Consider the following 16771-nt stretch of genomic DNA (forward strand, 5'->3'; position numbering starts at 1 on the left):
TGGCGCACAACTGAATGCATTGCTTCCAATGGTAATGGCAGTTTCACAATAGAAAAGAAAACAAAGGCAGTAAAATTAAAGGAATGGCAATTCATTCCATGAAGCATCACAGGCCGTTGTCATCAGAGGCAAATAAAAGTGAGCAGTGATGAACAGTAATGTGTAAAGCGGGTATCAAGGGATTGGAACAAGAGCGGTGTAAGTGGAATTTTGGAACTTTACAGAAGAGCCAAATTTTTCACCAAACTTTCAACAAATGTCATTTTTAAACTTTGAACCATAACATTGGAACCATATTAGGTATTTATGAGACTTATTGTTTGACGTATTGATCTGCTGCTGCTGTAGCCAATCCATTTCAAGGTTTGACAATTCAAGCCCAAACATGCCTAGGAAGATTGTCCCATAAAACGGGAGCTCTGTAAGAGAAGGCTCTGTCTCCCATTGTAATTTTATATATACTTGGAATTCATAAATAGCCAGCATCTTGAGAACAAAATAATCTTGGAGGAGAGTAACTGAAATAACCATGCATTACAACACTGCACACGCCACAGGTTCCCAGCCCTTGATATTTTTACATTAGAGGCAGTTGATTAACTTGATTGATTGCTTGATTGAACAACTCAGGTGCGTTCAAAACAGCGAACATTCATGGCGAACTATGTTTGAAGCAAACTTTTACTGTTGACCGATTGATGAACAATGATGAATACAAATTGGCTGATTCGTTGCTTATCTGCAAATTTATTTTTTAAGGTAAGAACAAATATTACATTGATTAAAGTGTATTATAACAGCCAAATAATTGTCAACTTTTGTTCTCCCAGTATATTCCTTGTCAGCAGCCATTTCTGTTCACAGCGCACTACCTTTTCAAATAGTCAGCTAATGTTAGCTAAGGTTCGTGGTGAACAGAAAGTTTGAATATGTTTGTGAACATTAACTAATGCTTGCGATCTTGAATGCACCTCTGGTCTCACTCATTCTATTTCTGCCCTATCTGGGCTGAAACAGTGTAATAGGGGCCATAACAATCTGCAGATCTGAGAGTTACATGTAGCAGATGTTTGTAAAAGGATCACAGACAATTGCCGTTAGTGTGTTTGCACAAATGATAAGCATCAATACAGCGCTTAGGTTAAAGGTGCTATTTAATTGCAGATTAATGCAGATTATCACCCATCATCTTCCCACTGTAACTGCTGTCATGCTACAGTCTGCATTTTCCTCTGCAAGCACATTGCACTTCATAAACTCAGCTTGTGAACTGGAATTGTGATTGTACTTAATTACTAGTAGCATGTTCAATTGGAGGCGGCACGGATGGTGCAGTGGGTAACACTGCCGCCTCACAGAAAGGAGGTCCTGGGTTCGAATCCCTGTCGGCCGGGGCCTCTCTGTGCGGAGTTTGCATGTTCTCCCCGTGTTTGCGTGGGTTTCCTCCGGGTACTCCGGTTTCCTCCCACAGTCCAAAGACATGCAGGTTAGGCTGATTGGAGAGTCTAAATTGCCCATAGGTATGAGTGTATGAGTGTATGAGTGTATGAGTGTATGAGTGTGTGAGTGAATGGTGTGTGCCCTGAGATGGACTGGCAACCTGTCCAGGGTGTATTCCTGCCTAATGTATGCTGGGATAGGCTCCAGCCCCCCTGCGACCCTGTTCAGGAAAAGCGGGTTAGGATAATGAATGACTGAATGAATGAATGTTCAATTGGTGTTGGTTTTTCTAAACAGACCTGCAAAAATCACTGATCATGGTTTGGTTATCAAAAAGACAAGCTCAATTTAATATGATTTAATTCACAATAACTTGAGAATCCACTATTTAATTGGCAATTGTTTTCTAATTTTCAATCACTGTTAACAGTTTTAATGGCATCACAGTGAGGAGTTCTTGGCATGTTGCGTTCTCAAATCAAATATTTTCCAACGCACATCTAAACGGGATCTTAAAATACAAAATCCTTTCCCAGTGATCTAGGGAACTGTTCAGAAAAAAGCAGCTTAAAAGATTGATTCTGAATGTCCCTGCGGTGTGACAATGGGGAGAGAGAGAGAGGGAATAGGCACTTTTTATTGACCTGGGGTAGTGGGGAGTACATTGCTAATCGATTTTGATATAATATTGAAACTATTAAACGGTGCTGACACGCTACAGTGCAGAGAGGACTCTTTCAGAGGACAGATCGTAGAATAAGCACGCATGGTTAACCAGCTGGAAAGTATCCCCTGGTATGCGCTAATCTCGGCGTAATTCCCTGTGTTGAAATGAACCGGATCGATGCGAACAGGCTACTGCTGCGGCATTTCGAGCAAGCGAAGAGCCCGGAACCGAAACTGAAACTTCCATATGCCCGAGCGCGGCGTAGGCTACTCCAGACCAGCGTCTGATGGCCTGCAGTTAAAGGTCACATGGTAATAAACCTCTGCTGAGTGGGCCACTCCAATTGGCTATTAGAATATGAATCGAAGTTCCGGACCTTGAGTGTAAACGCATGGATGCCGGCCAATTACCTCCGCAACGACAATTGCGACCCGCTCGGCGGACGGCCATTCCGAAACGTCTCTCCTCTCAGATGATTGCACGGCCATGTTGGGAATGCCGTCCGCGAGGATCAAGGTCAGAACAATTTCCTGGAAATGTTCTTGCTTGATTTAGCCAAACGAATATGGGTGCGCAATCCAAAGACGATAAACAGCGCATGCGATGAGCTGTGATCAGGGTCAAAGCAATAGCCAGTCTGGCTCAAATCAACCCCCCTGGTTATCTCAGCCGAGTGCAGAGAACAGCCAAACGTAGATGGGAAACATTTCTACCTCCATTACATTCGCATCGATGTAAGGATGTATCCTCATGATCTTGCGAGGTATGAGAATCCCATAGTTATCCTAGAGGCTGTGTCTCACACACATTTACATCTAGAGAGAGAGAGAGAGCGAGCGTGTGTATGTATTTTTGCATATGTATATCGAGAACGGTTGTTACTCTTTTTCCCCCCTCTTTCCTATGTGTGAGGGGGGGATGTTGTTGTTATACATTGTTATTGTCAATGCTTTTGCAACACAAGTTCACTTGTCATGCAAATAAAGCACGTTTGAATCTTGAATCTTCAGAGAGAAAAGAAGAGAGAGAGTGAGAGAGAGAGCTAACTGCAGTGAAGTCCCCAGTCCAATTTTCATTTAAATTCTAAAGAAAGCAACCACAAAACAGACACGATTACTTCTTTTTTTTATCACCTATACTTCACTTAACACTGCTGTAACAGGATCAGTCCTATCATAATTACATCTTCTGGTGCCATTGATCTCAGAAGTCTGAACAGGAACATGCTGTGTTCCTTGCAGTGTGAAAAAAGTATATGCCAGTGTGTACATGCCCTTGATGCAATTAATGCATAACTGTGTGTAGTGCATGCTGGCAGTGGGTCAAATGACAAGCCTGTAAAGTCTTACCTATGCCACATTGTTTTGATTTTCTCACATTGTTAGTCAGAGGAACTGACAGACATGATTCCAAGCTATTTTACAAAGCAGGGTCATGATTTCAATATCGGGTTATGTAACATACCTGCATTTACACATACTGTAGCATTTAAATGTATTATCTTACACAGTAGTTTAGTATATGTGCGTTTAGTATTGTGTCATGTGACTGTTTGTGTGTACGCATGTATGCTGTGGTGAATGCTTATGTGCATGTGCATGTGTGTGTGTGTGTGTGACCGTGTGTGTGTGTGTGTGTGTGTGAGGGCACATAGATGTCTCACACATCCACAGCGTACGGCCCACTCTCTGTCTTGCTCCACTGCTCCCTCGCTCAATATCAGCCTTAATTATCGAGCCAGAACTTCAAAGCTTACCAGAACCTGGCCAGACCCGTAGGGATCGGGAAGCGCATCTCAACCGCCACAAATGAAACTCATCAATCAGTGGCGGATTAATGGAGCCGGGTCCCTGTGGAGGTCCTGAGAGAAACCCAGCTGAGGCCTCCTATCTGCAGGTGGTAGATACCAGGACGTAAACCCGCACACGCTCACACTCACTCCCCCCCCACCCCACCCCCCCACCCCCCCAGACATTCAGTGCTTGGGTTTGGGGTAGGGCACTTCGCAATCTTCAAACAGCCCTAAAAGCTTGTATTATACTCGACAATGACACCGGAGAATGGAGTGTGGCTACCAAGGCTCTCGAGCGAGAAAGAAACAAAAGAATGCATATTCCTGATGATGATTTCAGAAGCTCGATTACTGAGCGGCTGCAGCACAATCCTGTAATTAAAGGAGCCACTGTAGATAAAATACGAGAGAGAAGAGTTAGTGAGTCATGGTTGCCTCAGTGCTATTAAAGCAGGTGATCCAATGGGATTTCAAGGTTTGCGTAGCCTATATATCAAATATAGTCTTTGTCATTTGTATATCTTTGTATTTATTTAGTGAATTTTCATTTTTTCTTTATAAAAAAATGGGAAAGAGCAGGTGATATACAATGACATGCAATTGACATGAGTAAGGAGAGCATTTTATTTCTTCATTTTTACTCTTGCATATTCATTGGGGGAAAATTTTGAAATATTCAAACTGTGGCTGTTTAAAGAAAATAGCACAATGATTATGCATTTCCTTGATTACAGATAACAAACATCGACAGAAAAGTAATTTGTTAATTTGTTATTGCAATCAGTATTTATTTGCATGTTGTGGTTAATCTGTTTTCATTTTATAACTAAAAAAAATAATCAAATAGCTGTTGGGCAGTAATGAGTTGTTGGGAATTCTGCATACAAATATCAGTAATGCAGCATTATGCATGTTATTACTAATGCATCTGCAGAGTAATGTTTGTTCGGTCAGAAAGTCTTCTTCTATGGGGACAGTTACGATTTTCGTACATTTGCTAGACCAATTAGAAAGCAGTAAATTTAGATTTCCTTGAATTATTTTATAATGTGACAACACACAACCCCAACAATTTACAAAGCATAAATAAGCATTCCTTGTGTCAAAGGGAAAATTCATCCCTTGGGTGTTTTGACATCCCTGGGTACAACTGAAATATACTGAAGCTGCCACTTTAAAATGAAACTCATCAAGTCATTTAATCCATTCTTCAACCATAGTTGCTCTTTTGGTCACTGTAACTCATTACATTGCCCTGGGTCAGATCTTAGCAGAAATGACTGCATTTATTCTTCTGTGGGGAAATTGAGCAGAATGTTTGGGTATGTTTACACAGGGTCCATTAAATCTGTGAGGCTCCTTGGAATTTCTCAAACAATCTGCACCTAATTATTTAAAATTCACACTAAATAAAGAAATATAAATAAATGAATTAACTAAACAATAAAATATATATATTTTAAGAATGTCCACAACGCATCTCCATATGCGCCCTTTCTGAGTCATCAGAACATTTTACTTGTAATTTCATTTTACTGTTGTCTAAGAAGGGTCTGCTATTTTTACACTTCTGGAATATTCCAATTAGTTTGTACAATTCCTCCTTGAGCGGACCGCCCACAGCTCTGATGATAATTAAGGGATTGGTAATTAAATATTCATTTGAACAATCAGAGCTATGGGGGTTTGTCGCTGGGGCGTGATGGTCCCCCGACGCAGCTACGCCAAAACTGACCTTTTAATCCACCTTGAAACAGTGTCTTCCCCATTCTCTCTGACACACTCTTTAATTAATAGTGCATTTCCATATCCAGGCCACACAAAGGGTGGCCTCTGGTGAAGTGAAAAAAAAAAAAAAAAAGGAAAAAAAAAAAGGATAGCAGCAGCCCCAGGGCATCACAGACCTTCAACTTCAAGCATGGCCTCGAGATGAAACTATCCCCACCCCACATGCCGCCTCCCACGCCCGAGTCAAACCTGGCAAAGGTTGCTCTGGCAACCACAGGTGAGCGGAATGCCCGGCCGTATACTCTGGGAAAACCTCTTCTTGTCTGAAAATGAGGCCGGCTGTCAGGTACAGACAAAGATGAGTTCAAATATGTATCTATTCAATCTGGAGACGTTCACTGCCCTGAGCTCCGCAACAAAATGCACAAACAACTGCCAGTCGTGTCTGCATGGTTCATCCAAGGCATCTGCAGATTGGCACAGCTCTCGCTAGTGAAGCTTCCCCCGGCTGCCTTTAATTTTATTTGCGTTTCCACATATTTGTAGGCTTTTTTTTGTTTTCCTGCAGTCAAACTACATGGATGACTTAAATTACACCTGTGCTGCATCGCTTAAGGACTTAGGACAATTAATGAACACGGGAAATAAATAAATAAAACGACAAGAGGAAATAAATTAGATATCACTATAAAAAGATTCTCCTTTGGCTCTTGACAGCCAACTGTCAGGTAAATAAAACTCAACAAACTCAATATTTTAGGCTTCTGAAATATGCATAATTTCTTGTCACTTTATTTTTTACCTTGTCTACGATGCAATTTAAACTTTTGCTCGGATCACAGCACGCAAGAAATAAAGCACAACTCGATATGTCAGCTGTCCGCAAGCATTTTTTTTCAGACAATGAAATCAATTAAGCATGTACTATACACTATGTAAGCATTGCAAGTTTCCCCTTGATAAGTGTTTTACTTGATTTATTTCTGGCAATTTGCTTGTGTCTCTCACGCTTTTCTAAAGGATGATGCATTGGGTGTTCGTTATGAGTAGTACACAGCGTCCTTTCTCTTGCATGAAATGACATAAACACTCACACACACGCACAGAGGTATTTCGTCTTTTACATCAAGAGAGCCCATTCTAATCAGTAATTTGCTTTTTTTAATTGCATTGCACTTGGAGCATATAAAAAATGCATCTCTCTAGTATACGCCAAATACAGGCTTCTTCACCTTACTTCCTGTTCTCTGTCACAACCCATGTGAAGATCAGGTCCCCCCCCACACTCAACAGAGCTGCTCTCTGGGGACTGATTAAAACTGACAAGTGACGTACTGCTGCCCTTATCGGGGCAGCTATTACTCCTCGTGGTAACCATGGCGAGAGGAGTGATGCACTAAAAGGGCGAGACAAGTGCTATCTGACAGGCTCTTGATGGGACAGGTAATAACACAGCGGACATCTGATCTCATTTAAAGTGGCATCTGGGTGGGGTCCCCCATATACGGCCTGCCTATTTTGACTAAAAAAATTACGTGATTGTCCTGATATTTGATAACCTGGAAACATAGTCTGCAGCCAGCATTAGATTCCTCACTCTGTTTTCACCCCTGAAGAGTGTGCTTCTTGTTTTTTTGTTAACACAGGTCTGGATTCTGAGAGAGACCCTTGCATGCGGAAGGAGCAAGCCTGTCGCATTTTGATTGAGGTCAGAATGCCTGCGACTGAGTGAGAAGGATTGTGTGCCAAATTGAAAGTGTCAGGGAGAGATAACATTATTGGGAATGCTGGCGATGCTGACCCTCCATCTTAATGAAGAGGCCTGGGAGGGCTCCATACTCTATCCCCAGAGAAGCCAATAAGCCTGACACTTAATGAAAGGAAAAGCACAAGCATAGTTTTACACATACTGTACACTGTGAGGAACTGGCGATAGCTATTTAATGCTGCCACTGTTGCCAGCCATCAAAAAGTAGCTGAGTTATATGTCAAACATGACACTGTGTCATGCAGCAGTTATAACCATTTCCTTCATTTTCAAATGTATTCTTGGAGTGATGTATTGTTGCCCAAGCAGTTTTCATCAACCATTTGAACTTGGTTGAGATTGAGAATTTTTGTTAATCAGATGGTAATGAGGTAAGACAGGGGATTGAAAACGTATGGTGCCATGCAGTAAGTAGATTGCATTTACTTAAACAGCACTGTTCAAGACACTCAAAGCACTTTCCAGTGATGAGGGGGAAACTCACCTCAAACACCACCAATGTCTAGCACCCACCTGGGTGCGCAGCTGCCATTTTGCACCAGAATGCTCACCAGCTGAGGTGGAGAGGGAGAGAAAGTGTCTCTTGCCAATTGAATCAGGGGATGATTAGGCAGCAGTTTGAGAGATCCAGGGTTGGGAATTTAGCCAAGACACCAGGGGTACCCCCTAGGTCTTTCTGATGAGTGTTATGAGATCTTTAATGACCACAGTGAGTCACGACATTGGTCTCATCCAAAAGACGGCATCTCCTACAGCACAGTGCCCCCATCACTGCGCTTGGGAATTGGGGATAATTTGACCAGGAGGAAGATCGCCCCCTACTGGTCCCCCAACACCACTTCCAGCAGCAACTGAGTTTACCAAGGAGGTCTTTGTCCTTTTGCTGGAGCAGGGTGCACTATGCAATGGCTGTTGGTATGATAAGTAATAACAACTCCTTCAAATGATGCTTGGTTTTGTTGGATAACAAATTATAAATAGCCAGTCCATTTTAAGTGAATATTTTTATTCACTAAAAATGGGCCTGCTATTTATATATTCACTTTCATGCTGGAACTAAACACTTTCAGTTGTCAAAGAAGTTAAAGCTAGAATTGTATTTTGTACAGCCAATGCTTGATGGAAGCATTACAGCTGTGAGACTTGCAATTGTGCACCAGGCAGGTGCCACTTTTGCTTTCTTGTCTACTCTTGCATTATTCTTTCAAAATTTGCTCAAGACAGCAATTTTAAAGTCTTACAAAAGATTTTCTATCAGAGTCAAGTCAGTACTTTGACTGGGCCACTGAGAGAAAATCACTTTGTTCCTCATCCTTTTGGTCATAGTCCTGCTTGAATGGTGAGTTTTTATCCTTGTTTCAGGCCTTCAACAAACTGATGTGGGTTTCATTTAAAGTTGTCTGCACTAAGGATTGGTTTGAGGAATGACAGTGCTATTGTGATATGCAGACCACTGGCTTTCTGGAAGCTTCTATTTCTCGATTTTACATTTGCTCAAGCCATATTTAGTCATTTCCTGGGTGTCACAATCCACATTTAATTTCTTAATAGTCAACTCAGTTATGTTCAAATTGTAATATTGTGACATTGTAAAGACCTTTCTCGTGATGTGTGCATTTCTCCAGCTTTTTAACATTATCAGAGAAGACAGTTACCAGTTTGGTATTTTACAGCGTGCCACCCTCTAAAAATTCCATCTTTGGCCACCGCATTCAGAATCAAGCTATTGACATGTGGAGTATGAGAGGAATGTACAGTCTGTACTTCAGCTACAATGCACTCTGGCCCTTTATGTTTTTTGATCAAATGGACCAACCCTTATTGCTGGCTTGAATCCCTCTGAATGCAGGATTTAAAGTACTTTCTAGAAGTAATTCTTCAGAGTTCATTTGACTCATATTTTCTGGGTGTGAAAAAAAAAAGTTTCATATGTTTAAATCCATATAGCATACACTTTTAACTTTTCCGCTATGAATCATGAAAACGCATTCTTCCATTTCTTAATGAAATGTCTTAAATTGAGCAGAAACTATGTACTTCAGGTTCACAAATTCAGAATGTATTACCCTTCCTTGAATACATTTGCAGCACCCGATTTCACACGCAGACACACACAGACACACATACACATAAAAAAAGGTAATGTTTTATCCTTATTTCCACACTTGAGATAATGTTCTGCCATAAATGTTTAAAATATTAAAAATTTGAATTTATGAATATAAACTATTTCTGACAGTTTTCTCTAAACTTAGAGTTGTAACACAATTTTGGGGGAAAAGAAAAGAAAAATAAATCATATCAGATGAGAGATGATGTTCACTTTCCCATCTCTGTCGCTCTTTCTCATCTCTCCCTTTATATTTGCACACATCCCTCTTTTGACTGTTATACATATTTATAATACGTCAGGCTTCTAGGCACAGAGTATCAGAAATGTGCAAGACTTCATTCCCTGTCAATGTGGGTATACTGCTGAGGAGAGCATTATATCTCCAATGCTGATGAACAAGTGATCATTCAGTGATGTTCCTTTAAAAGAACTACATAAGCATTTCATGAAAAATTCAGAACACATTCATATTCATTGGAAAAATGTGAATACTTGTGCCAACCATATCCTTACTAAAAAACAAAACGAAACTAAAGTATTAGAACGATATAGAGTGTGAAATCTGTGGTCATCTTTATCAAATGACCTTGCTCGTTATTATTGTTTATGTGGTGCTTATAAAGACTTGCAACTGCAAACCTGAACTGAACATTATCTAAGACTGATTAACAAACACACACCTTATTTAAATTACTTTGATTATTATTTTATTATATTCATTGTTTTCCCCACCTAATCAAACACAAAAAGTATAGGTTGGCAATCCCATTAAGGTGCTTTGTCACAAATGAAGCTAATTCACAACATTTGTAATCTAATTGAATCCCAGTGTCTGCATAAACGAGCACTGCGTAACTGCTGTGCTAGCACAGTCTTTCAATCTTTAACAGCCCAGGAGGGATGGTAGGAAGCACTATGGAATCAAAGTAACCTTAAGTCATTAGGGACAAATTGGCCACTGTTGTCAAGGGGACCAGAAGGACATTTTTTCATACACTCTTGATAGTGGCTCTTGTGGTGCACAGCATTTGAGCTTGTGGTGGTCCTTCCCTTCACCTATATGTTCAGGCTTTGTTTGAACATATGGAATTCAAGGGCCAACAAGGTTGTGAGGGAATACTACACTTAAGAACCACATTGATTTTCACTGTTTGGGGGAAAAAAGGAAAAGCCCAAAGATGAATATACTGAGCACAATAGCACTATAACAGTAGTACTGTATAGAGCCTAGAACAGAGAGAGCATTTCCTGTCCACCTCGATAAATTGAGGACTCCATACACACTGGCTCTGGGAGAGGAAGAAAAGCGATGCAGTATGCTTATCTCCTAAAGGCAGATCAATACCGCAGATAAACCTGGCAAATCTTCCCATAATACCTGATGCAGCAACTTCAGGCAGCAGTTCTACGCAGTAATACTGTACATGGCAAGGTAAGCCTCAGTAACAGAATAGCCACAGTAGGTTAGAGTTTGCTATAAAGTACAATTAAAAAGTGTAGCTCTGGACCCTTTTTAAATGTACTACAGACAGATGAGAGAAACCCACCAAAGCGATGGAAAAAGGAAAGTGTGGAGAAATAAAGGAACTGCTCATATTCCAATGCGCATCCACTCATTGGTGGATGTTGTGTCATGGCTTGAGTACAGTAGTATGTATGGCAGCCACTAGACCCGGCTCACTTATCTTCACTGATGATGTTGCTATCGATGGCAGCAGTAGAATAAATTCTGATGTGTACACAAATATCTTATCAACTCAGATCCAACCAAATGCTGCATATATCATTTGGGTGGTGCAAACATGGCAATAACAAGTCAATCTACAAGCTTATTTTATATTTTCATAAAACACTGTATTCACGCTACTGAAGCTGGCAGTTGGTAACACACACATGTTAATACCTGAGGTCTACGTTTTCTGAGAATTCAGATTATTTTTTCAAACAGTAAAAGCTTTTACTCATTTGAAAGTATTTTGGATTTTTGTTATACAACAGATTGCATGCATATACTAAGTGAACATATAAAAACTTAAAAGCATTTACATAATAATAAAATAAATGGATGTCTTTGTGTTACCTGGATATTGAATTCAATGTGGGACTGAAGAGGTTTTCTTGCCTTTGATCGTTGCTGTTGCTGACCCTCCCGAGTCCAGCTGTGGAGTTCCCATGTGCCATCTGCTGGCCGCATTTTCTCCCAGCAGTAGGAGAGCTCAGAGACGTGTCTTATTTCCTCCAGAGAGAGACAAGTGATAAAACTCTCTGAAATCAGCCAAGCCGGATGGCCAGGATGAAAACCATTATTCCACAGACGAGAGTGCTGCTTAGATTAGGGATTAAAACTGATAAAAAACCTTCAGCTGAAATCTATTTGCCTTGCCTGGTACTTATATTCAGGGGGTATGTATTGTTTTGTTACTTTTTCTGAAAGTACAATGCCTCTAAGACTGAGAGTAATACAAATACAATATGTTCAATACATTTTTTTTCTTTATTTACTCTTTATGCCCGTCTTTCAAGTTTATAGCAAATTGAAGCCCCTGGTACTTTTTTTATTTATTATGTGGAGCTTGTTGAAAGCATTGGGAAAGAATGTGTTGCCATGGGGCCTGAGGTTTGTCAATGGATTTGCTCAAAGTTCTGAAGTGGATACTGTGAAAATAGTGATGTCCTGTTGGATTTAGAGATTTTCAAGTGTGTGTGTATGTGTTTACGCATTTGTGTGTACATGTACGCACATGGGTTTTTTGCGTGTGTGTGCATGTTTTAACCAAGGGCTGAAGCTGAAATCGAATATGTTTGTACAAAGTGTGTTTGTAGACGCACACCTGGACTACATTATGAATCAGTCCAGGAGCTTATAAGTGTGTGCTTCTTTCCACGGTAGGCAGCTGATCCTGGGGAACCACGTCTGTGAGCTGTGGTCGAGCCCAAATCAGAGCCGACAAGCTACGGAGCCCAAGCCTGCTGGAAAGCTACGTGAGTCGGGTTAATTTTCTTTCATTTATCATTTAATCATCATCACTACGGCAGCCTGTAGCGTAGTCGTTAAGGTACATGACTGGGTCCTGCAAGTCAGTGGTTCGATCTTGAACTGTAAGTCGCTTTGGATAAAGGTGTCAGCCAAATAACAAATGTAATGTAATCATATCTCCTGAAACAAAAGATGCACAAGTGTCTGAAACCCACCTCATCGTCTGTATGCAGACCGCCTCCTGCTGTTCTTGGCGGAAGAGCAGGTATTGGATTCTACTTCCGTAAGCTATGCAAACTAATCACCGCACTTGAAAGGATTCTCAGAAGTAATATCCTCCAGAAGTGCTGGTTTCCAGTGCTAACTCCTTTTGGCAAGCACATCCCTGCAGTATGCACAGCACAGAGCAGGTGGAAATGCCTACCGGGTGGGTTTCCAAATGGTTTTGCCCGAGGTCCACTCACCAAGGAAAAATAGAACAAGGTTGTTTCGCAGTTTGGATTCAGACTGAGACAAACTGAACAGTGTCAGCCATCATTTCAAAGCTCTGCACAGTCAGCTCTGACAATGCAGTGAGAGCTGGAAAGAGAATGATCTTGGACCTTAGAAACACAGTGGGCAAACAAAACAAAACAAAAACCTAACAGGTAGGCTTGATATGATACTTGAGTGATATTGGAAGAAAGTGAATCTTGTTTTACAACCTTTTGTGGGAGGCCAGTCCATGATTGATTTGGAGGGCAGAATTTTGCTATGTGAATGGTCTTTATTTGCTTAATTTGTTTCTTGTTCAGTGTCTTCAGAAAGAGATACCTTGAAGGGGGGACTGGGCTTATGTGCCCACCAGGTGCCTCCAAGCAATACTGTGGATGTGCCAATAGCCATTTGGAAATGGAGTAACATTCTCAGAGGGTACTCATGTGAAAGGGAGAGGAGAGTCAGGTGGCAAAACAGCTTAAATGTCCTGAACATGTACACTTGCTGTTATAAAAATCATCTTCTCGTCTTCAGTTTTATTTGTAATTAATTTGACATCTCCAATCCCACCTGAATCCAATTATTTTCAAGCATTTTCATATGCGCCATGCTGCTGACTCTGGAGAGTGAAGACAACTCCTGGTTCCCCTCTGAAACATCCAATACCAGACTGCTTCTTCTTTTCACACCACAACCATGCGTGTGCAGAGCAGGGTAGAGGAGACCCAATCATACGTCCATGCTGAACGCAATCCCTCCCATACTGTAGATCCCTTGGGCAGTGCAAAACCTACATTTCAGTTTGTACCATTTGTACATAAAGGCTTGTTACTATATATATATATATATATATATGCACTCACTGAGAACTTTATTAGGAACATCTGTACACCTACATATTACTGTGATTATTTGCCAATTCTGTGGCAGCAGTGCAATCCGTACAATCATGCAGAAACAGGTAAGGAGCTTCTGTTAATGTTCACATGAACCATCACAATGGGGAGCATTTTTTATATATGTGACCTTGACCATGGAATGCTTGTTGGTGCCAGACAGGGGGGTTTCAGTATCTCAGAAATTGTTGATCTCCTGGGATTTTCAAACATAACAGATTTTGCAAAGAATGGTGTGAAAAACAAAAAAAACATCCAGTGAGCAGCAGTTGCATGGGCAGAAACGACTTGTTAATGAGAAAGGTCCGAGGAGAATGGCCAGACAGGAAGGTGACAGTAATGCAATAACCACACATTACAACAGTGGTATGCAGAAGAGCATATCTGAACACACAACGTGCCAAACCTCTCAGTGGATAGGCTACAGCAGCAGAATAAAAAATAGAAATATGTGTGTGTGTGTGTGTATACTGGGACAGGATTATTAGCAACCAGATTGGGATGTGCTATAGCTTGTAGCCCATTGAGTATTTCCCTTCCAATCTCTAACAGCAGCTAAAGAGTAGCATTCTTATGTTCCTACCCTTCCAGGTATTAGAGGGCACATTGCCTTGTGAAGTTACTCACGCTCACACTTTGAAACTGTTGTAAGCTTTATATACTGAGTGCCATTTGTGCATTATTTGTGCAGATCATGTATTTTTTGTTCAGAGCTGAGATGGTGGAGTTTGTTACCCAAATCATGATACATAAAAGAGGGGAATTTTTCAACTTATTCTTTCAAAGTATTGTTTCTGGAAAGGGCAGGGGGGGATATTCAGAGACAAAGCTTTGCGGTGAAGCTAGGATTAATCATTTATCACACGGCGCAGTGTCAGCAGGGAGCAAAGCATCCTGGCAGAGATTCCTCGTCATACACATTCCTCCTATTCAGAACCTCCACTGTGAGCCAGCAGAGAACTTCCTACCCACAATGCCTCATGGTGTCCCATGTTTAGAATCAAATCCTGCAGGAGGAGAGAGAGGGATCTCTTGACCTGGGGTTCCCCCACCACTATGAAAAAACAACTCCAATTTGACAAATGGGCCAATTATCGATGACCTTGGATACTTGGCCTCCAGGCATGATTGATTAGATTATGGCTTTATCTCCTGCACTCATGTTGTTGTTGTTGTTGTTGTTATTATTATTGTTATTATTATTATTATACCCTGCAGTGTCTCAAGAGTACAAGTAAAAGCACTGAGTAAAACACGGATGCCACCCACATAAGGAACGTGGACAGTAATAAACAGGTAACTCAGTCATGCTTTGTGGAACAGGCCCCTGAAGAGTACAAGGAAACCTAGAATGGGCTTTGAAATAATGATCCTAGCATTCAAAAACCAAAATGCTAATAAAAAAATCATTAATTCTTCCAAATTGGTGGATTATTTTAATCTATTTGACTTTGATGTATGGAGGAGAAAGCATATTGTTTTGTTTGTGGAGGCTGACCACTCACTGAAATTGAGATTCATCAGACCAGGCTACATATATCCAGTCTTCAACTGTCCAGTTTAAGTGAGCTTGTGCCCACTGCAACCTCAGCTTTCTGTTCTTGGCTGACAGAAGTGGAACCCTACGTGGTCCTCTGCTGTTGTAACCCATCCCCCTCAAGGTTCGACGTGTTGAGCATTCTGAGATGCTTTTCAGCTCACCACAAATGTACAAAGTAGTCTTTCTGTCAGCTCAAACAAGCCTGGCCAGTCTCGGTTGACCTCTTTCATCAACAAGGCGTTTCCATTTACGGAACTGCTGCTGCTCACTGAATCTTTTGTGTTTTTCACACCATTCTGAGTAAACTCAAGAGACTGTTGTGCCTGAAAATCCCAGGAGATCAGCAGTTAAATAAATATTCAAACCAGCCTGTTCGGCACCAACAATCATGCCATGGTCAAAATCACTGTGAACATTTTATGGATTGCATTGCTGCCTCAGAATTTGCTGATTAGATACTCTCATGAATAAGTAGATGTATAGGTATTCCTAATAAAGTGCTCAGTGAGTGTATATTTAAATGTGCTTTCCATGGTTTGTAATTCACTTTATTTCTTGTTGCTGTTTGCTTTCAGCTTGTCTAATAATGCAAAAGTCTGCTTTATGTTGATCTAATGACTTTTCTGTAGTAGAACATCACGATTTCCAGAAGCAAGGTGTACCGTAATGTGATATTGATTTTCAGAGTACTCACCTGACAATTAATCATGTCCATATGGTAATAGCGTATTGCACTCAGTCAAAAAAGGCCACCTCCCACTCTCTTATATTTTACCGTGAGACTGCATACAGTATGTCAAATAAAGCAACTTTTTTGATTTGTGATGCAATAAATAAATTGCAATGTCAGTGTTCGTGGTGGAACCCACTCAAATGATTGGCTTTGATAGACTGTGACTTGATTGTAACCATGCTGTAGAGTAAATCATTACACTTAATCTCATGAAAGTGCCTCTGACAGCGCGGGCTACATCAAACCTCAGTCCTGTTTTAGTAAATTCAGTTGCTGTGACATTAGGACTCAAAATCAGTTCCTTGTACCTAAAGAACCTTAGGGGAGAAAACTAGAAAGGATTGTTTTAACCCTTTCCACTTTGCCCCATTGTGCTTGTCCTATAAAAGTGTTAATATCTCAAACTAGTTACTGCACACACATTGTTCAAGAAAATTTAGTTTAGCACTGAATCTCAATTTCTAAGTTAAGGACCAACCCAGAAATACTTATATTTGTGGGCAAACCTCTGGTAAAGACAAGCATTCAAATCCACATGAGTTTTCTCAAAACTGCACCCAGATGTCCCCAAATTTCTCCAAATAGAAGACATCTGTATATATTTTTGTCCAGACACATGAATAATCACAAAAGCTTGTAA

The 16771-nt window shown here is 40.8% G+C and overlaps 1 long non-coding RNA gene across 1 annotated transcript; it reads left to right on the forward strand.

The window, feature by feature from the left end:
* Positions 1 to 2500: 2500 nt before the first annotated feature.
* Positions 2501 to 12471, forward strand: LOC133136546 (uncharacterized). Its single transcript, XR_009709540.1, has 3 exons — positions 2501 to 2623; positions 7274 to 7335; positions 12399 to 12471. It is a non-coding gene; the product is annotated as an uncharacterized LOC133136546 (long non-coding RNA).
* The last annotated feature ends 4300 nt before the right edge of the window (positions 12472 to 16771 follow it).

This window comes from Conger conger, chromosome 9, assembly GCF_963514075.1.
Source record: "Conger conger chromosome 9, fConCon1.1, whole genome shotgun sequence".
Classification (NCBI taxonomy): Eukaryota; Metazoa; Chordata; class Actinopteri; order Anguilliformes; family Congridae; genus Conger; species Conger conger.